Below are 21,634 nucleotides of genomic sequence, written 5' to 3'. Positions count from 1 at the left end.
GGGGTTCCTTTTTTCCTACTGCTATTTTTATCTGTTGGGTGGTGTGGGCTTTTCTAAACTCTCACTTTATTTCTTGCAAAGTGGTGCTCAGAAGAATCAATGCTCAGTGTTATGTGAGGTCCCAAGAGTGAGCATTACAAACAGCAGTGCAGCAGGTCGGGACAGTTCCTTCTGGGATCAGTTTCAGAATCTATCTGCAGGGCAGAGGTTTCTGGAGGAATCTGTGACCTCCAGAGTTTACAGTCAGTCCCTAACACTCATGGGGAGAATCCAGAGCAGAGAATACAAGTGTGTGAGTGTATAAATGTGGGGTTATGAGTAGGATGGAAGCCACTGATCCTATGAATATTTATAAAAACTGCATGAATTTTAATTTAATGTGGATGCTCAATTAATGGTAGATATAACACCAGTGACTCAGAATGATGTGACCTTAGGTGATGTGGGAAGAAATTCATTCCTAAAAGGGACCAATATGGGGAAATTATATTTAACAGGATGGTTGTAATACTTTTTACTGCCCTGCAGTAAGTTACTACAAGCTTAGTGGTTTAAAAAAACACAAATTTATTATCTCATAGTTCTGGATCAGAGCTCAGTTTTATGCATTTGTAGACCCGAGGTCCTCATTTTCTTGCTGGACCTTCTCTGGGGGTCCTTCTCAGCTTTGAGAGCCCACCTGCATTGGCTCATGGCTCTCTCCCTCCATCGCCAGTGGTGGCACTGGCAGGTGGGGTGCTTATCACACTTTGAACCCCTCTGACCTCCTTGCCTACCTCATCTCTCCCATAGTGTCTCTCTGAGAAACTCTTCTGTTGTACACTTCTGCTTTTCAGGGTTTGTGTGATAATATCAGGCCCACCTGGATGATCCAGGACAATCTTATTTTTTTTATTAAAGTATCGTTGATATACATTCTTATTTTTTAAATTAAGGTATCATTTATACACAATCTTATAAAGGTTTCAAATGAAAAGCATTGTGGTTTGAACATTCACCCATATTATCAAGTCCCGCCCTCACACCAACAGCATAGTAAGATGTTATAGAGTCACTACTCGTCTTCTCCATGCTATACTGCCTTCCCTGTGATCCCCCTACATTATATGTGCTAATTGTAATGCCCCTTAATCCCTTCTCCTTCCCTCTGCACCCACCCTCCCCAGTCTCTTCCCTTTGGTAACCACTAGTCCCTTCTCGGAGTCTGTGAGTCTGCTGCTAGTTTATTCCTTCAGTTTTGCTTTGTTCTTACACTCCACAAATGAGTGAAGTCATTTGGTACTTGTCTTTCTCCACCTGGCCTATTTCACTGAGCATAATACCCTCTAGCTCCATTCATGATGTTGCAAATGGTAGGATTTGTTTTCTTTTTATTGCTGAATAATATTCCATTGTGTATATATACCACATCTTTATCCATTCATCTATTGATGGACACTTAAGTTGCTTCCATATCTTGGCTATTGTAAATAGTGCTGTGATAAACATAGGGATGCACATGTCTTTTTAAATCAGGGATCTTGTTTTCTTTGGGGAAACTCCTAGGAGTGAAATTCTTGGATCAAATGGTATTTCTATTTTTAATATTTGTGAGGAACCTCCATACTGCTTTCCACAATGGTTGAACTAATTTACATTCCCACCAATAGTGTAGGAGGGTCCCCCTTTCTCTGCATCCTCACCAGCATTTGTTGTTTCTCATCTTTTGGATATTGGCCATCCAAACTGTTGTGAGGTGATATATCATTGTGGTTTTAACTTGCATTGCCCTGATGATTAGCAATGTGGAGCATCTTTTCATGTGCATGTTGGCTAACCAAATTTCTTCTTTGGAAAAGTGTCTATTCAGATCCTCCACCCATTTTTTAATCGGGTTGTTTGTTTTTTGGATGTTGAGGTGTGTGAGTTCTTTATATATTTTGGATGTTAACCCCTTATTGGATAAGTCATTTATGAATATATTCTCCCATATTGTAGGATGTCTTTTTGTTCTACTGATGGTATCCTTTGCTGTATGGAAGATTTTAGTTTGATGTAGTCCCACTTGTTCATTTTTAATTTTGTTTCCTTTACCTGATGAGATATATTCAGGAAAAAGTTTCTCATGTTTATATTTAAGAGATTTTTACCTATGTTTTCTTCCATGAGTTTTATGATTTCATGACTTACATTCAGGTCTTTGATCCATTTTGAGTTTACTTTTGTGTATGGAGTTAGACAGTAATCCAGTTTCATTCTCTTACATGTAGCTCTCCAGTTTTGCCAACACCAGCTGTTGAAGAGGCTGTTGTTTCCCCGTTGTATATCCATGGCTCCTATATCATATATTAACTGACCATATATACTTGGGTTTATAGCTGGGCTCTCTATTCTGTTCCACTGATCTGTGGGTCTGTGCTTGTGTCAGTAACAAATTGTTTTGATTACTGTGACTTTGTTATAGAGCTTGAAGTCAGGGAGCATAATCTCCTCACCTTTGTTCTTCCTTCACAGGATTGCATTGGCTAGTCAGGGCGTTTCATGGTTCCACATGAATTTTAGAAGTATTTGTTAATAGTTTGTGGGAGAATGCTGTTGGTATATTGATAGGGATTGTATAATATATAGACTGCTTTAGGCAGAATGACTATTTTGACAATATTAATTCTTCCTATCTGTAAGTATGGAATGTATTTCCATTTATTGGTGCCTTCTTTAATTTCTCTCATGAGTGTCTTATAGTTTTAAGGGTATAAGTCTTTCATCTCCTTAGTTAGGTTTATTCCTAGGTATTTTATTCTTTTTGATGCAATTGTAAATGCAGTTGTTTCCCTGATTTCACTTTCTGCTAATTTGTTGTTAGTATATAGGAATGCAATAGATTTTTGTGTATTAATTTTATATCCTGTAACTTTGCTGAATTCAGTTATTAGTTCTCATAGTTTCTTGGTGGAATCTTTAGGGTTTTCTATGTACAATATCAGGCCATCTGCAAATAGTGACAGTTTAACTGCTTTCTTCTCAATATGGATGCCTTTTATTTCTTTGTGTTGTCTGATTGCTGTGACTAGGACCTCCACTTTGATGCTGAATAAAAGTGGGAAGACTGGGCATCCTTGTCTTGTTCCCAATCTTTTAAAATTAATTAATTAATCAATTAATTAATTAATTAAAAATTTTTATTAGGCTATTATTGATATACACTCTTATGAAAGTTTCACATGAAAAAACAATGTGGTTACTACATTTAGCTGTATTATCAAGTCCCCACCCATACCACGGTATAGTCACTGTCCATCAGTGCAGCAAGATGCCACAGATCCACTATGTGCCTTCTCTGTGCTACACTGTCTTCCCGTGATCCCCCACACCATGTGTGCTAAACATAATACCCCTCAATCCCCTTCTCCCTCCCTCCCCACCTGCCCTCCCACACCCCTCCCCTTTGGTAACCACTAGTTCCTTCTTGGAGTCTCTGAGTCTGCTGCTATTTTGTTCCTTCAGTTTTGCTTCATTGTTATACTTTGCAAATGAGGGAAATCATTTGGCACTTGTCTTTCTCCACCTGGCTTATTTCACTGAGTATACTGTCCTCCAGCTCCATCCATGTTGTTGCAAATGGTAGGATTTGTTTCTTTCTTATCACTGAATAGTATTCCATTGTGTATATGTACCACATCATCTTTATCCATTCATCTACTGATGGGCACTATGGTTGCTTCCATATATCTTGGCTATTGTAAAAGTGCTATGATAAACATAGGGGTGCATATGTCTTTTTGAATCTGAGAAGTTGTATTCTTTGGGTATATTCCAAGGAGTGGGATTCCGGGGTCAAATGGTATTTCTATTTTTAGTTTTTTGAGGAACCTCCATATTGCTTTCCACAATGGTTGAACTAGCTTACGTTCCCACCAACAGTGTAGGAGGGTTCCCCTTTCTCCACATCCTTGCCAGCATTTATTATTCTTAGTCTTTTCGATGCTGGCCATCCTTACTGGTGTGAGGTGATATCTCATTGTGGTTTTAATTTGTATTTCCCTGATAATTAGTGATGTAGAGCATCTTTTCATGTGTCTGTTGTGGCCATCTGAATTTCTTCTTTGGAGAACTGTCTCTTCATATCCTCTGCCCATTTGTTATTCGGATTATTTGCTTTTTGGGTGTTGAGGCATGTAAGTTCTTTATATACTTTGGATGTTAACCCCTTGTCACATATGTCATTTACAAATATATTCTCCCATACTGTAGGATGCCTTTTTGTTCTGTTGATGGTGTCCTTTGCCATACAGAAACTTTTTAGTTTGACATAGTCCCATGAGTTCATTTTTGCTTTTCTTTCCCTTGCTAGAGGAGATGCATTCAGGAAGAAGTTGCTCACGGTTATATTCAGGAGATTTCTACCTGTGTTATCTTCCATGAGTTTTATGGTTTCATGACTTACATTCAGGTCTTTGATCCATTTTGAGTTTACTTTTATGTATGGGGTTAAACAATAATCCAGTTTCATTCTCTAGCATGTAGCTGTACAGTTTTGCCAATACCAGCTGTTGAAGAGGCTGTCAGTTCCCCCATTGTATGTCCATGGCTCCTTTATCATGTATTAATTGACCATATATGATTGGGTTTATATCAGGGCTCTCTAGTCTGTTTCATTGGTCTATGGGTCTGTTCTAGTGCCAGTACCAAATTGTCTTGATTACTGTGGCTTTGTAATAGAGCTTGAAGTCAGGGAGCATAATCCTCACAGCTTTATTCTTCCTTCTCAGGATTGCTTTGGCTATTTGGGGTCTTCTGTGGTTCCATATGAATTTTAGAACGATTTTCTCTAGTTTGTTGAAGAATGCTATTTGTGTTTGATAGGAATTGCATTGAATCTGTATATTGCTTTAGGCAGGATAGCCGTTTTGACAATATTAATTCTTCCTATACATGAGCACTAAATGTGTTTCCATTTATTGGTATCTTCTTTAATTTCTCTTAAGAGTGTCTTGTAGTTTTCAGGGTATAGGTCTTTCAGTTCCTTTGTTAGGTTTATTCCTAGGTATTTTATTCTTTTTGATGCAATTGTGAATGGAATTATTTTCCCTATTTCCCTCTCTGCTAGTTCATTGTTAGTATATAGTAATGCCACAGATTTCTGGGTATTAATTTTATATCATGCAACTTTGCTGAATTCTTATATTAGATCTAGTAGTTTTGGAGTGGATTCTTTAGGGTTTTTTATGTACAATATCATGTCATCTGCAAACAGGGACAGTTTAACTTCTTCCTTGCCATTCTGGATGTCTTTTATTTCTTTGTGTTGTCTGATTGCTGTGGCTAGGACCTCTAATACTATGTTGAATAGAAGTGGGGAAAGTGGGCATCCTTGTCTTTCCGATTTTAAAGGAAAAGCTTTCAGCTTCTTGCTGGTAAGTATGATGTTGGCTGTAGGTTTGTCATATATGGCCTTTATTATGTTGAGGTACTTGCCCTCTACACTCATTTTGTTGAGTGTTTTTATCATGAATGGATGTTGAATTTTGTTGAATGCTTTTTCAGCATCTATGGAGATGATCATGTGGTTTTTGTCCTTCTTTTTGTTGATGTGGTATACAATGTTGATGTATTTTTGAATTTTGTTCCATCCTTCCATCCCTGGAGAAATCCCACTTGGTCATGATATATGATCTTTTTGATGTGTTTTTGAATTTGTTTTGCTAATATTTTGTTAAGGATTTTTGCAACTGTGTTCATTGGGGATTTTGGTCTGTAATTTTCTTTAGTTGTGGTGTCTTTGTTTGGTTTCTGTATTAGAGTGATGAGTTTAGAACTATTCCCTCCTCTTCTACTTTTTGGAATACTTTAAGGAGGATGGGTATTAGCTCTTCTTTAAACGTTTAATAAAATTCAGCTGTGAAGCCATCTGATACATGGGTTTTGTTCTTGGGTTGGTTTTTGATTACCAGTTTGAATTCATTGCTGATGATTGGTCTGTTCAGATTTCTGTTTCTTCCTTGTTCAGTCTTGGAAGGTTGTGTTTTTCTAGAGCGTTGTCCATTTTTTCTGGGTTATCTAATTTTTTGTCATAATTTTTTTCATGGTATTCTCTAATAAGTTTTTGTATTTCCATGGTGTCCATTATGATTTTTTCCTTTTTCATTTCTGATTCTGTTTATGTGTGTACACTCTCTTTTTTTTCTTGATAAGTCTGGCTAGGGGTTTTTGTTCATTTTGTTTATTTTCTTGAAAAACCAGCTACTGGTTTCATTGATTTTTAAGTCAGCCTATTGGCAACCTTAACTCCCTCTGCAAAGTCCTTTCACTGTTATATCTAGATTAGTGGGTGATTGAACAGCTGGGGGATGGATGGACATCTTGGACAGCTGTCTTCAGAACTCCACCTACCACAATGGGTTAAATGGGAATTTCTTCCCCAGTGGATTTCTCCAGGGCTCTTTAGATGTTTTTATGTTTTTTTCAGAGCTTTGGACATTTCCTAAATTTATAGAATTGGAGACCCTGACCTATATATAGTAAATCTGTAAGAGATCAAGAGAGTGGGGAAAACACTACAGTGTGCATGCATGTGTGTGTGTGTGTGTGTGTGTGTGTGTGTGTGTGTGTGTGTGTGTGTGTGTGAGGGAGAATGAGCATGCGTTTCCTGGAATGGTTATTATGAAGTCTTTCTTTCTAACTAAATAAATGAATTGCAAAATGAAGTGCAATAATAGAGGTGCTACATACAGTGCAAGGAGTCGCAGCATTGTCTACGGGGTGATTTCTTGGACTTGGAGGAAGGTCTGTCAGGCATGGTCAGCCCTGCATGAACCTGCATCTGGTGTAGTTAGCAGAGGCAGAGATGAAGCAGAAAAGATAGGCCATTGGATTTTTTGGATTGGCTCCTGGCTGTGTTTGGGAGCACCATGGTCTGACTCTGTCCTTCAGGTGCATATGTTGCAGCCCTAACCCCAAGAGCTCAGAATGTGGCTGCATTTGGAGGCAGGATCTTTAAAAAAGAAGTTAAAATGAGGTTATTTATTAGAAGGGCCCTAATCTGATATGACTGGTATCCTTATAAGAAGAAATTAGGATACAAAAATGTGCAGGGGACAAGACCATTGAGGGCCCAGGGAGAAGATGACCACCTACAAGTTGAGGAGAGGAGCTCAGAAGAAATCCTGCTGACATCTTGATACTGGATTTCCAGCCTCCAGAACTGTGAGAAGATACGTTTCTGTTGTTCAGGCCTCATGGTGTCAGGTATTTTGTTATGGCAGCTTGATCAGACTAATGCAGGAAGCTTTGTTCCCTCGAGGGAGGCTGAAAGTCCCAGGCAGAGAAAAGCCTCAAGCTCCAGCCCGCAGCAAACATCCTGCCTTCCCCCAGTGGAGCGAGGCATCCTCCCCTAGCATGGCCCTGGAGAGAATGCTCTAGTGCCTGCTCACATCCACTGGGTTCCTCATGGTGGGCTCTGGCCCTCCCTCCTCTAGGCTTCCGCCCTGGTGTTTGGGTGGAGGGTGCATGCTGGGAGTAGAGGTGGGGAGGATGTGGGGCCTTTCTGGGCGATCTTGGGGCCTGCCCACTGGAGAGGTGTTAGCATACTTGATCTGGATATTCAGGCTCCCTTCTTGTCTCCTTCTTCAGGTTGTCTCCCACAACCTGTAGTACTGTGATTCTGGCAGGAAGGCTGTGGCACACCTTGTTTCAGAATAAAAGCAGTGAGGGGCAAGGTCAGGTGTTCTGGGTTCTTGTCCCAACATTGCAAATAATTGGGAATTTTACTTTGGACAGGTTATTACTTTTCATCTGTGAAGTGAAATGGTTAGCTCCCACATTCTGCAGTTCTGTGAGCCATTAATAGATCTGGATGATGAGATGACCCATGTGGTTAAAAGTATAGAATCTGAGAAATACCAGCATATATATAAAGCTGAATTTCAACTCTTATCTTCCCTTCCTAGGAAGTGTGGAGAACTTCATAACATCCTCTGCTATGGCACTTCTATTACAATGTTTCATTTAACTACTCATTTGTTTTTAAGCTAAAAAGAAAGATTTCACAATAACCTGTTTGGGGCTAAGATCAAAGTTCATCTCAGGAAACTCTTAAGAGTGGCTAGTAATTAGCTTTCTATTTTTTTTTTGATATCATTAATCTATGATTACATGAAGAACATTATGTTTACTAGGCTCCCCCTTTCACCAATAGCTTTCTATTTTTAACTACACTTCATTTCAGAGAATAATGTTCTTTTTTCCTTGATGCTTGAGTGGGGCAATAGAAAAAGAATTTAGCAATGAAAACATGCCTCTTAACAGCCCCACATTACCCCAGTGAGCACCTACCCTGAAGGGCACGCCAGTGTTCACTTTTAGAACTCGGAGGATGTAAAAGTTTCATCTGTTGTTAATTATTGCAGTATGTATTCGAATTCCTAAAGTCAGGTGGTTTGTGTTAGGACATTGAATTTTCATGTCCAGTAAATATTTGTATGTACATCCCCTGAATGTGTGGAGTAAACAAAATGATTTCCAACTTCCTGTAAATTCAACTTATTTTGAATTTGAAAATGCTTGAGGAAGGAAAAAAGCATCTAGGCAAAAGTATGAGGTTCCGTGTGTACTCATCCTTAGGGTTTACTCTAGAAAAATGAATGTGTGAAGTGCAGAGTGTGGGTATGAGACGATAGAGTCCTTGCTTGGACAAATTTTCATTAGATTCATTTTGTTCTCTAATTAGAATGTGAAAATATCTTTTGAGCACAGTCAAGCCCATTTTATTAGTGTAGCAGCCCATTTTACCTTCATGAAAACTGAACAAAATTTGCAATGTTTGACATCCAGAATACTTCTGACTATGTACTCCAGACTATGAATTTCTTTTGAAAAATTATATTTCTTCGTTTGAAATACCTTACAAGTTTGAGGGCTTTCACAGACCCAAATGTATAATTTGTAGTTGGTCATCTTGTTTTGTTGGTGTTATTCCAGCTACTCACAAATCCCTTTTTTTGGTCACCATGGAACGGGTCTCACAGATTGTAAGGCAAAGTTTAAGAGAAAGCTGTGATTTCCAAGGAATTAGAAAGTAAACATTAAAAAAGTTTGAAAAATGGCTACTAAGCATTTAGTGTAATTAGAGGCAAATTCAAACAGAACTAGTCATTTACTATAGCAACACGAGTGAAAATATAAAATGAAAAGTTTTCTGTGGCTTCAAATCCCATTGAGAGCAATATTGTCAGTGAGAGCTTAGGTCTGAAAAATGAAGAGTTTCACTTCATCAAAAGGCATCAAATTGAAATTTCTAGCTGGAGACCCAAATGGCCCTAAATTAAGAGGAGTTGCCACCATGTGTGTTGGGGGTGGGAGGGAGGGAGGAGGAATTGGGAGGGTGTACATATAAGGAGCTAATTAAATGCAAAGCAGAGTGAAAATGCAAAGTTGAGTGACAAACTTACTGATGAGAGGCAGAGGGAGGAATTAATGATGGTTTTGGCTAAGTCAGTTGAGGTAGTTTCCATGGGAAGTGCCATTTTACTGGTTGTGCAGTTTTTAATAAATATAGGTAAATTAGCAACAATAACAATGACAGCAACTAAAATTTGAATGGATTAAGCATTGTGCTAAGCTCTTTTAAATGTATCATCTCTTAAATTCATATAATTATTATCCCTGTTTTAAAGGTTGGGAAATGGAAGTAGATGTACTTTGACTAATATCACACAAGGGCACTTGAATTCAGATGCATTGCTTCAAGCAGCTTTTCAAGAGAGAAGGGCAGGCTGAAAGGGGGAGATACCTTGAGCAAAGAGCTACATGAGCAGTTTTGGAGAAATTGCAAGGTTTTGTATGACCTAAGTATAGGATGTTTGGCAAATGAAGTGGGAGAAGGAGCTAGAAGTGAGGGGACGGCTAGATTGCACAGCCTTGAATATCATTTCAAGGATTTTTTTTTCTTCCAGGCAGTGGGGAGGCATTATGGGTTTTTGTGTAAAGGGGTTATATGATTTGACTAGTGATTGTAGGGTAAGTCCAGTCGTGGCCTGAAGTGTGGATTTGAGAAGGACGAGATTGAAGGTTGTGGGAGGAGTGACAGAGCTGCTGTGGCGTGCAGGTGTGATGGTGGGAGGGGCCAAGGTGGGCTGGGGGTCGGGGGCGGGCAAGGGCGGTTATGGGAGACATTGGTGCGGGTGGAACTGGCTGGCTGTTGTGCCACTTGTGTATAGGAGTTAGGAGAGAGAGTTCCAGTTTCCCCTGTCTGGAATATAGTGATGCCACTGATCTAAGGAGTTCAAGAGCAAGAACCTGGGAGGGAGACTATGTTAGGTTTGAAGCGTGTTGAGTTTGAGGGACTAGGTAACATTCAGATGTCCAGTGGGAATTTGGGAAATCTCGGTCTAGGGCAGGGTAAGAGCATTTGGCAGACACATACAGAGCTAAGAGTTGAAGCCATGGAACAGAACATAGGACAAAAGCAGGAAAGAGCAAGGCGAAAGCTTTTCTGAAGAATACCTTCGTTTAAAGGAGAGGTAGATAGAAATCAGTAGAAGACTTAAAAGGCCTGGTCGGGAAAGGCCTTCTTCAGATTATTCCAAAAGAGAGAGTTTCAGAAGAAACAGACTGTCAAGAGCTCTGGCCAGGTGGATGGCATAAATTCTGAAAAAGAACATGGGATCAGATCAATGTTTCTCAAATCTTTTAGAGTCAGCACCCTTTCTCTCTTCAAAATTATTAAAGGTCCTGTCTTAGCTTGGGCTACTAACCAGAAAATACTACAGAATGAGTGGCTTAAACTATAGACATTTGTTTCTCACAGTTCTGGGGACTGGGAAGTCCAAGATCAAGGTGTGGACACATTCGGTTCCTTGATGGCCCACTTCCTGTCACGTAGACAGCTGCCTTCTCTCATCCTTAAGCATCCTTACATGGCAGAGAGAGAGCAAGGGAGAGAGAGAAATTTCTGGTCACACTTACTTTTCTTTTAAGGACAGTAATGCTATCTTCATGACCTAATTTAAGCCTAATCATCTCTCAGGCTCCACCTTCTAATGTTATCACATTGGTGGTTAAAGCATCAATATGTGAGTTTTGGGGAGACACAAGCATTCAGTTGATAACAGACCCCATAGAGTTTTGTTTATTGAGTTTTATCTATTTATACTTACTGTATTAGAAATGAAAACAGAAAAAAATTAAAACAATTACTCTAAAATAATAAAAACTCATTACATATTAACAAAATGAATTTTGTGAAAAATAACTTTCACAAAGCAAAATTAGTGAGAAAAAATGTATTCTTTTATGTATTTTGCAAATCTCTTTCATGTCTGGCTTAATCAAAGGAAGATGGATTCTTATATCTGCTTCTGCATGCAATCTGTTGCCATACTGCACATCATGAACCTTCTGGAAAACACAACTGTGTACTCAAGAGAGAAGAGAGTGAAAAGCACCCCACTGTCCTGCCCAGGTTGCCTTTCCTACGTCCAACCTCATACTTAAATTTCAGGTATTGTTTGTTTCCCTCATTGGATTTCAAACTTTTGTAATGATTTCATTTACAGATTTTTTTTTTCATTTTTGGTCCATTGGTCTTCTTGAACTGGAGGGGTTGCATTTCTGTCTGCCTTGTTCATCACTGTTTCACAGGAGGTTGCATTCAGTGGATGCTCAATATACAATAATTGAGTGAATGAAGTCAGTGGACTAAGGCAAGAATAATCAAAGGAGATTTCAGTAGACTGGTTGGTGAGTGTGTCTGAGGTTTGCGGTAGCAGTGGGGATGGTGAGTGAGAATTTTCCTGATGCTCTGGCACTGGCAGTAAGAACCCATAGCTGATAACCAGGTTCTATTGCCATGCCCTTTGTTCCACCCAGGTCTGCCTGAGGAGAACACCAGATGAGGAGGGCAGCCGCTGAGTCAGGGCTTGGCAGAGGGTTTCTGGTGAGAGAGCCTTTTTTCTCCCTTCCCTGGGATGGTGAGGACCTGACAATGTTCCAGTCACCCTCACAGATCCAAGGCAATCACTCATAGACTAAGTGTCTGTAAGAAAGGGGAGGTTGGAGGCCCCCACCACAAGTGGATGCTTGCTGAGGAACCATTCACAGCTGCTATTGGCACAGAGAGTGCTGAGAGGGTTTGGGGACAGCATGACACACATCCCCAGAGGCAGGCAAAGAGTGTTCTTGAATGGGATACTAATGCTTCTTCTCATCTGGAGATGGCTGAGTCTGCTAGTCCTGTGGAAGGAGTCTGCGTAGGCGGGGTGAGCGGAGCTGGTACATAGTTTGAGGCAAAGGGTGAAGCGTGAGGAATGCTCCTCACTGCTCAGAGCCCCTCAGAGCGTCCTAAAGGAGCTGTGATTGATTCCTGTAACCCCACAGGAAGTTGCACCGAGGTTAGAGAGTCAGGGTTTCCTTGCTGGCCATGGACCAGGTGAGGCACTGTTCACTGCAGCTGATGGTAGGAAGGGTTGGGGTGAAGCGGAACAATACCTAGAGAAGCACACACATGATTACCGTGAGTGTCACCAGGTCAGTAGACGGAGACACACTTAACTAGTGAAATGGAGGCACTCATCTCCACATTAGGGACATCAGGTAAGAAGATCTTTGCTCCCTGTCTCCCAGCCCCCAACTCTGAAGGGACCAGCTCTGGAAGGAAAGGTGGGGTGGGGAAGGGATATGTCCCAGAATAAGATGCCTTGCCTCTCTCTCCTCCTAGGGAGCTGGGTGGCAGGGGGAGCAAAGGAACCCATCACACCATCTTCCTCACCAGGTCTCCCAAGGCCCAACATGGGGAAGTTTTTGAATCAGATGTGGGATTGGAGTTTTAAACAGAATTGGACTTTTAATAGTTTCAAGTGACAAAAAGATATGAAATGTATCCAAATTTTACTAAGGCAAGGGTAAGTGGGATGGGTGGTTGAAAGCAGAAATTGGAGAAAAATAAAAATCATTTTATGTTAGTGCCTCACTAAATTAAGATGCCTTAAGAAACCAGTGATAAAGTAATTAGTTCATTTTCAGAGTCTGTGAGCTTGCAAGTGCACTCTGGGCAGTGACAATGTCTTAGTAATTTGGGTCTTTGGCATCAGTTAGTGGTGGTGTAAGCATGATGGGACCCCTGTAGGTACTTGTTTAACTGAGTTGCGTTTTTCTGTTCTGGAAAACTGAGAACACAATAGGCTTGGTAGAAGGGGTTGTATGTATTCCTTTAGCTCGATCTCTTAGCAGCAGACCCATGAGTGACACAGTGAAGGACAAAGTGCCCTTGTGACCAATTCCATATTAGTTTTATTCTTTTGCTTTTGAATATTTCTTTCTAATGGCTGCAACAATAAGAATGATCAGGCAAAGGGAATGAGCAAGCAGGATCAAGAAGGGAAACACACATATGCCTGGTCATGGCACTAAATTTTAAGCAAAGAAACATATCTGGGGAATGGAAAAGCTGGTGGACAGGGGTAGAGTCAAGACCAAGAAAGTCAGTGCTTGTTCTGTTTCTTTAGGTATAAAATGGCGAATATATTGTCATGAAATTTGCTTGAGAATTGAACTGCATGTTTAATAACCCAGAGGATGGATTTACAGAAAGACTTGGCAGTGAGTTTTAAAATGTCATTCCTATTGCTGGAAATCATCACAGACATATTTAGATAAGGAGAGCAAGAAACAGTGCAATAAGCAGCTTTTCAATGTGATATTTCTAAAGCTAATGAGCAATTAGAGAGGACTGATACAATCCCAGGTTCCCCTACGCTCCAGATCCCAGGGGGAGCTAAGCTGATGGGTCGAATGGAATTGTACTTAACTCCCAGGCTGAGGACAAGGGCTACAGTGTTGGATTTAGGAGATAAATTGTCTGTTGCATAATGAGGGGAGATGACTGTGACCAGATCTGTGCTTTAGTTTCTGCACTCTGCCCTGGGAGGATGGATCCCAGCTTGGTTCAGGCCTGCACTCAGGAGACTCAGGTAGTGTCAGCCTTTAAATTGAGCCAGCGTTTAAAGGCAAGAGATGATACCGTCTACTAAAAGCAATTGCATTTGGGAGTAGGGTTGTCTGATAAAATACAAGATGCCTGGTTAAATTTGAACTTCAGGTAGACAAAAAAAAAATAGTGTAAGTATGTCCCATGCAACATTTAGGACATTCTTACACTAAAAAAACCTTTGATACTTATCTGAAATTTAAATTTAACTGGGTATTCTGTGTTTGTATTTGCCAAATCTGACAACTTGTTTAGGAGTGAGTCCCATCACAGAGAAGATGTTTCTTTTTTAATTGAAGATCTGGTCAGGAGTGGCAGAAAAGCTAATGTAACTTCAAATGTTTGGGTCAGTCCTATAGAACATCTGTCTGTGTGTACCAAGCTTGTGGGTAAGAATTCAACTAAGAACTGGGAGGTTTGGTGATACATAGGATGCACTTGGCTTTGCTTTTTATAAGTGTAATTCTTTAATTGATGTAAAACATACAGAACACTTGCTATCCTACCCATTTTTAAGTGTATAATTCAGTGCTATTAAATACATTCACATTGTTGTGCACCCATTACTTCCATCTACCATTCTACTTTTGTCTCAATGAATTTGACCTTCCCAGATACCTCATATAAATGGAATCATACAACATGTGTCCTTTTTTGTGTCTGGCTTATTTCACTAAGCATAACATCTTCAAGGTTCGTCTGTGTTGTCACATGCATCAGAATCCTATTCCTTTTTAAGGCTGAGTAATATTCTGTTGTATGTATATACCACATTTTGTTTATCCATTCATCTGTCAATGGGCACTTGGGATATTTCCATGGTTTAGCTATTGTGAATAATGCTGCTATGAATTTTGGTGTGCCATTGTTTAATCCATGCTTTCAATTTTTGAGTATATACCTAGAAGTGGAGAAGTACCATATAGTACTTCTATGTTTAATTTTTTGAGGAACCAGCATACTGTTTTCTGTAGCAGCTGCACCATCTTACATTTCACCAGTAGAGCATAAGAATTCCAGTTTCTCCACATTCTCCCCACTTGCTATATTCTGTTTTGTTTTTCTTTGATAATAGCCATCCTAATGGTTGTGTAGTTGAATCCCCCCACCTTTTTTTCCCCACTGTGCAACTGGCTTCATTGCCCATGGCCTGTGGGCATAGAGGCCATGCAGTGGTTTGGGGCCACAGCTTTCTGGCGTGGGGTACTATGAGACAGACATATTCTTAAAGGCTGGTTAGTTGCTTTTACTATTAGTTTAAGCGAGAATATTGTTTCTTGCTCTAGAATCACAGTAGCCTTTCGCACTGACAGAAAATTATGTATTTACTGCACAAGATATGTCCATAAAGTTCAGATACAGATTTCCCAGTGGGTCTTTTAAACTGACTCTGAAGGTAATATTGAAAGAAGAGTTCTAGAAAAGTTTCAAACAATGAGAGATTTGTTGGACTAAGCACATACCCCCTTTTCCTCTACAGGGCATGGCATGAATTTTTTTATGCAAGTTCTGGCTTGTGTGCTGAAGCACACACTCACATTCAAACATGCATCATGGTTTGTAGTCATATCTCATAGACCCTATTAAGGGGTCTGGGTAGATTTTTAGAATGTAGACCTAGCATCTTTTCCTGGATGTTAGTTCCTAAGATATTCTGAATTTTCAGCAATAACACCCAGGATGACAATATCAGAGACAGGAATGAGCTGAATTCAAGTTTGAAATAGAATTTTCTCTCTCCCAAATCTAATTATTAATCAGCTTTCAGAAAATAGAGGGTGGCTGTTCCTATGGCAACAGATGCCTCGAAGCAAGAAAGCATTCAGTGGCCGGCATTTTTAGCCGCCTCTACACTGCTTCAGCTTGCTGGTGGAGGGGAGCAAGGCCTAGGGCCAAATACGGCCTCCTTGGCAGGGTGCTTTCTCTTCACAGCTCACCTTTCTCCAGAGTTCTTCAAAAGCAATTAATCTGGGGTTGGCTGTCTTGTCTGTCTTCCAGCCTTTCCCGGGCCCTTTCCCAACATCCCTGGGTGTACATGTGTGTTTCTGTATCTATTACTATCTGTCTTACTTATCTTATATTCTGTCTGTCTTACTTATCTTATATTCTGTCTGTCTTACGTATCTCTCTGTAAAACCAGATTTGTGTTTTTCATACTTTTAAATGAGTCATTCAAGGTATACTTTTAGCTCAAATCGAATAATGCCCATAGGAATAAAAAAGATTGTATTATTAAGCGTCTGTTGGACAGAGCTTTCAGGTTTCCTAAGCACAGGGCTTAGCTGTTTTTTCTTTAATTTAAAAAATATTTCTCCTGGGTGAGCTCTTCTGAATCTGTTAGTTTCATTTTGATTGGTACTAATAGTGCTTCCTATTGTATTTTTACTTCTAAGTGAACAAGCCTGCTTACAGATTTCTCAGTTACAAATGCCATGTTATTTTTAGTATTCTCAGGCTGACTAAAATAGATCCATATGTGGGGTTAGACTTATTGCTCCCTTTGTTTTGAACATCATAAGCAGACAGTGGTATGAGTAATTGAATACTCAGCATACACAGACACAGTTTCATTGTTGAATCAAATACACTTTATGACAGAATTGATCTGGTGTGTCTGTCAGGGGTCTGCCTAACAGGCACTTGGTAAATATCCACAAATGGCACAGGACCATCAAAAGAGATTATCAGTGACCTTGTCTTTACCTAGAAATGTTAATTCTCCAGCATATACAGTAAATACTGAGTTTTTCCTGAAACCATGTACACATTAAAGTTGATACATACAAATGAAATGCATGTAAAATCTTTGCTCTCCTTTCCCCCTGCCCTCAACAACATGTGCAGGCTGCAAAAGAACTTAAGTCTGGTAAAGGATAAAGATTTTGAGTTCAAATTTTCAGACATCAGGTTTTTCTTCACCAACGGATGTAGGAAAGAGAGCCTGAAGCTGTGATCTTGAGTCCAGCTGATGGACGAGAAAACTGCATTCTAAACTCCTAACTTTCTCTCAAAGACTAAAATTTCAAAATGAACTGGTTGGAGTCTTAACTGAAGTAAGTCAATTTTCATGACTGTGTGTGGCTGAAAGTTTGAATCACTCTGGGGTGTCATTTCAGGAGCCATTCTCCAGCAGGAGTTGGGGGCTGGGCACACTCTCCAAGATAAGCCTCAGGAGTCTTCCTGATCCTCTGGCAACCGGAGACCCTCAAGGCCACTGCCGCCTGAAGCAGGAGGTCGGCAGGCCTGGTGGGATCCACAGTGGCCTTTCCCAGGTTTCCCCGAGCCCAGCAGGGAGGACGAGGTTTGCCTTCTGGATGTGGGCGTTGTGGGCCTCAGAGGCCTGCTTTTCTAGGCCCTGGCTGCTTCTCCCACAGCGTGGGGCACGCAGTTGGCAGAAACCCAAGGAGACAAAGTCTTCCTTTCTTGCCTCACACAAAAAAATGAATGAAAACCCAACTGTAAAGTTGCCTTGAGTGAGAACTGCATTGAGGTAATTTTGAAAAATAAGAATTATATACGAGGGAAGTGGGGACTCTCTTGGACTTCCAGATATAAGACAAAATCCCATAAAGCTAGAGAAATCAACAAAATGACACATTTTATGATGGCAGTTAGGTATCAAAATTGACAATAAGCAGGAATTTCATTTCTAAGAACTTCTGTAGGAATATTTAATGGACATAAAGATACATGTGCCAGGATGTTCATTGCAGCAGTCTTGTAATAGTGTAGAACCAGAAATGCCCTAAATGTCCATTAGTACAGTAGTGTTAATGTTAATTTAGTTTATTTTATTACTTTTTAGTCTTGTATTAATTTAGTAGTATCTAAATTAATTAGGATATAGTCACACCATAGAATATCATAGAGCCATTACAAGGAATTAAGCAGACCCAAATATGCTGCCATAAAAAGATCTGAAATATATTGGGAATAAAGGAGTGACAGAAACAAGCCACAGAACAGTACTGTTGCTTAGGTGACAAACACATTGGAAAATGTTTGGAAGGATACACCCAGTTTTCACAATTAACTTTGAAATTAGAGGAAAAGTCAAGGATGAGTCTCTTTCACTTGTTACTTGATGTATTTCTTCATGGTTCTGCTCTTTTATAATGAGCACATTCATATGTTGACTGTGTATTTGAAAACAATAACATGGGGAAAACCAAAACCTGGTGACTTGGGAAATGGGACAGATGAGTTAGCGATTATTTCAAGGTTTCACCTACGGGTGAATTGACATGAGACATCATGGACTAGATAGAACCCATTGTTATCATTGTACAGGACACCCACTTGAAGGTAGAGCGTCCCTGGGCCTAGTGTGATTTGTTTTTCTGTGGTCAAAGGGACTGAAGTGGCCAAGTGTTCTGGGAACTGTTAAGAAATACTGTTTTATTGAGGTTAAATTAAATATCGTCTTAGCGGCTATTATCGATGAAGTATTAGTACATTGAAAAAAAAGTAGGTTTGAAAATGCAGTAAGCTTCAGCAGAAATAAGGCATTAGCCTTTGGGAAACTATGAGGAGGCTCAGCTAGCCTCTGAGATGGCAAGAAGGGAGCTTCCTGAGCAGCTACAATAAACCAGCTCTCTGGTCAAGCAGAAAATGGGCTAGATGACTTCAGTGACCTGAGTGGCTGGTTGTAAAATGCTACAACCATTATGGAAGTATGTAGCCTAGAAAGGAATCTTTCTCTGCCGTCTCTTCTTCTAATTCCACTGAGCTTCCTGTCAGTCACCATGGTTACAGTTTGATGTAAATGCTTGTAGACAGTATGCTGAGTATTCCGGCTTATGTATGTGGACACACACACACATGCAGAAGTATGCATATGCACAGTGACACATATGCAGAATTAGAACATATATAAGGGTTACTTCACGATCATGTCATGAGCTGTGCAAAGAAGCGGCAGAATGTATACTCTGATTCTTCTCTTTAGGGGAACCCTTCTCTGTGTTTCTGTACGGGACTCTGTGGCTACTCTGGAAAGAAGGACTTAAATACAAGTCTTCTGATATTTTCATGGAAACATTCAAGAGAGCAGAGTATGGGAGTCGGAAATGTCACTGAAGGGACAGACATTGATGTGGATTTAGCTGAAATGGAGCACATGGTTTCTGATTTGGGTAATTTGTATAATACTGAGTTTAAGAATTCGGGTTCCAAAAAATTGAATTTAAATAGAGATTTCACACTAACTATATGACCTTGGGGAACTTACTTAACCATTCAAAACCTTACCTTATTTGTAAAATGAGAATATAATGGTGACTACCTTATAAGATGGTTCTGAGGACTAAATGAGGTACTGCTTCAAAATGCTTATTGCAGGGCATGTGGTGACTGGTCAATAAGGTAAGCTCAACTATTAATGCAGACTTTATGGTGTTCCTATTTCAGGGTCCCTTTTGAACACCCATAGTCCTCTTATAGTCCCTCTGAAAGCTGTTTTTCCAAAGGCTCAACTCACTTGCTTTAAGTTTTGATTCAGGACTTATGCAATTTTCTGTATTCGATCTATCATCTTCATTTCAACATGCCAAGCCTTCTACAGGGCGTTTTGGAAATAAACCAAAAACAAACCAAAATGCTTCATATGCAGCTGCTTAGACTTTCCTTAAATTGAGTTATGCCTGATCATTTCCTACCTTTTTATTTTTTAACCTTTGTTTCTTGGTTGCTTTGTAGTGTGATTTTCCAGACTGACATTTGGTTTCTGATGTTAAGGACTTAAGAGTCCTTAGTGTTTGGACCTGTGAAGATTTGGTTGCCTTTGCGCTTATTGTCGCCAGCTGACTCTTGACTCTGTCAGCTATGGAGGATTGTCACATACTAATTGGGTATTAAATCAGATTATACCTTAGTTGTACATCTGTTTCACTGATGTGTGTATTCAATGTATGCTTGTTGAGCATCACTGTGCCAGGAATTATACTGAGTCCCAGAGATGTGGTGTCACATGCAATAGAGATGGCTGCTCCCCCAGGGAGGGGGCACTTTATACATTAAATGATGAGTTACTAATTCAGCAGTACTCTGCTGGGGGCTGCACAGGGCTATGGGGGCTCCCAAACTAGTCTTTGTGATGGACCTGGGAGAGTCCTGAAGGAACTGTGAGATCAGAGAGGGGAGTGAACCAAGTGAGGAGTAGGAGAAAATCCAGGCAGAAACGACAGCATATTTAAGACCTGGTTGTGGGAAAGATCTTGGAACATTTGTGGGACTGAAATAAATCTAATGATTGGAGAGGACTGAGTAAGGGTGTGGAGTAGTGAGGTGGGACTGAGCAATAGGAGGGATTCATTCTTTCTAGGGGTTCTTTGATTGGTTTCTGATAGTAAGAGGTAACATAGTCTAGATTGTTGCTAAGTTCAGTGATGAGGACAGTTTGTTTGGACCACATTGAGCTCAGCAATATTTTATTGCTCTTTGGTGGTCAATAAAATCTTATCTTGGGCCAAGTAAACAGATTCTGATATATTAGAATTCAAGTCTAGAAGACAAAAGCACAAATACTAGTGAATGCCTCATGTTTGTACACAGGTAGGAGGAACTTGGAGCTAGAGGATCTTTCCTTTGTTTGGACAGTTTTTCCTCTCCTTTCTTAGTCTTCCTCTTTCTTGAACTTTTAGACTTTTTCAGCTTTGTCTAAATGATGTCAAACAAAACAACAGATACTCCTCCAAGGCTAGGACGCTCGTGGCAACCTCAGTGCTTCAGTGGTTAAACTTTTCCTTCAGTAGCTGCACTTAAAGTTTTCTGTAGTACCTGCGAGGCATGCTGGAGAGTCACGATTTCCAAGATGCAACTTGCAAGGCATGTGGGAGTGGGATACTACAAAAGAAGGAATTTTAGCCTTTTATTTTATGTGGAATTTAAAACTTACCTTTATTAGCTAACTGCTAAACTTTTAGAATAATACGACTTAGAAAAATCAATAAATGTAAATGAATTTATAAAAATGTAATATTATATAGAATATTTGATATAGATTTTTAATTTTAATTGATTCTTAATTCTACCTCAAGAGTTTTACCTGTGAGTTTTTGTTTTTGTTTTTGTCTTAACTCAAAAAGCAGGACAGTTTTTTTCTTGGAAAGAAAACTGGTTCCTAGCTGCCCAGTCCTGTTCTTCTTAGGAAATCAAAATTCCCTTTCCAGTCCAGATTTCTCAGTGGATTCTCTAGTATGTGCACAGATCTCCCTGTAGATATTTTGAGATCTTGAAACCACAGTCTTGTATCTGTAGGGAGCTGTGAAGGCCACATGTGCTCCCTTCCTGACCACAGCGGAAGGACTAAATTTTGTCCCAATGCCAGCCACTCTTGGCATATTATTTGAGATCCCTTAGGATCTAGGTTTTCTTTTTCTGTATCTAGTGGGTGCTTGTGAAAAACTACTTTCAGATAACAGCAAATAAAAGATACTGGCAGAAGGATTTTTAATGTTAAAAACCAACCTGTAACAAAACTGGTCATGTGACAGCTTTGCAACTTGTTTGTTTTAGGGTTTATTTTCCTAATCTTTACACTTTCTGGGGGTGGGTGGGTGATGAAATGGTGGACATGGCCAGAAAGATGTGTGCAGTGATGGAATACCTTCAGTGAGGAAGTGTGTTCTGCTTAAGGGAAGGTCCCCAAAGCGCCAAACATCCTTGGTAGTCCAG

General features: G+C 40.0%; 1 long non-coding RNA gene across 1 annotated transcript in view; it reads left to right on the top strand.

Annotated features, from left to right (window-relative positions):
* The window catches only part of LOC140848831 (uncharacterized), a 175,067-nt gene that overhangs the window by 90,835 nt on the left and 62,598 nt on the right, over positions 1–21,634 (top strand). The window contains exon 3 of the long non-coding RNA XR_012130043.1: positions 11,310–11,476. This is a non-coding gene — a long non-coding RNA (uncharacterized lncRNA). The remainder of the gene's footprint in view (positions 1–11,309; positions 11,477–21,634) is intronic.

The sequence above is a fragment of the Manis javanica genome, chromosome 1 (genome assembly GCF_040802235.1).
Source record: "Manis javanica isolate MJ-LG chromosome 1, MJ_LKY, whole genome shotgun sequence".
Lineage (NCBI taxonomy): Eukaryota > Metazoa > Chordata > Mammalia > Pholidota > Manidae > Manis > Manis javanica.
This window is presented reverse-complemented; position numbering and strand designations above follow the sequence as displayed.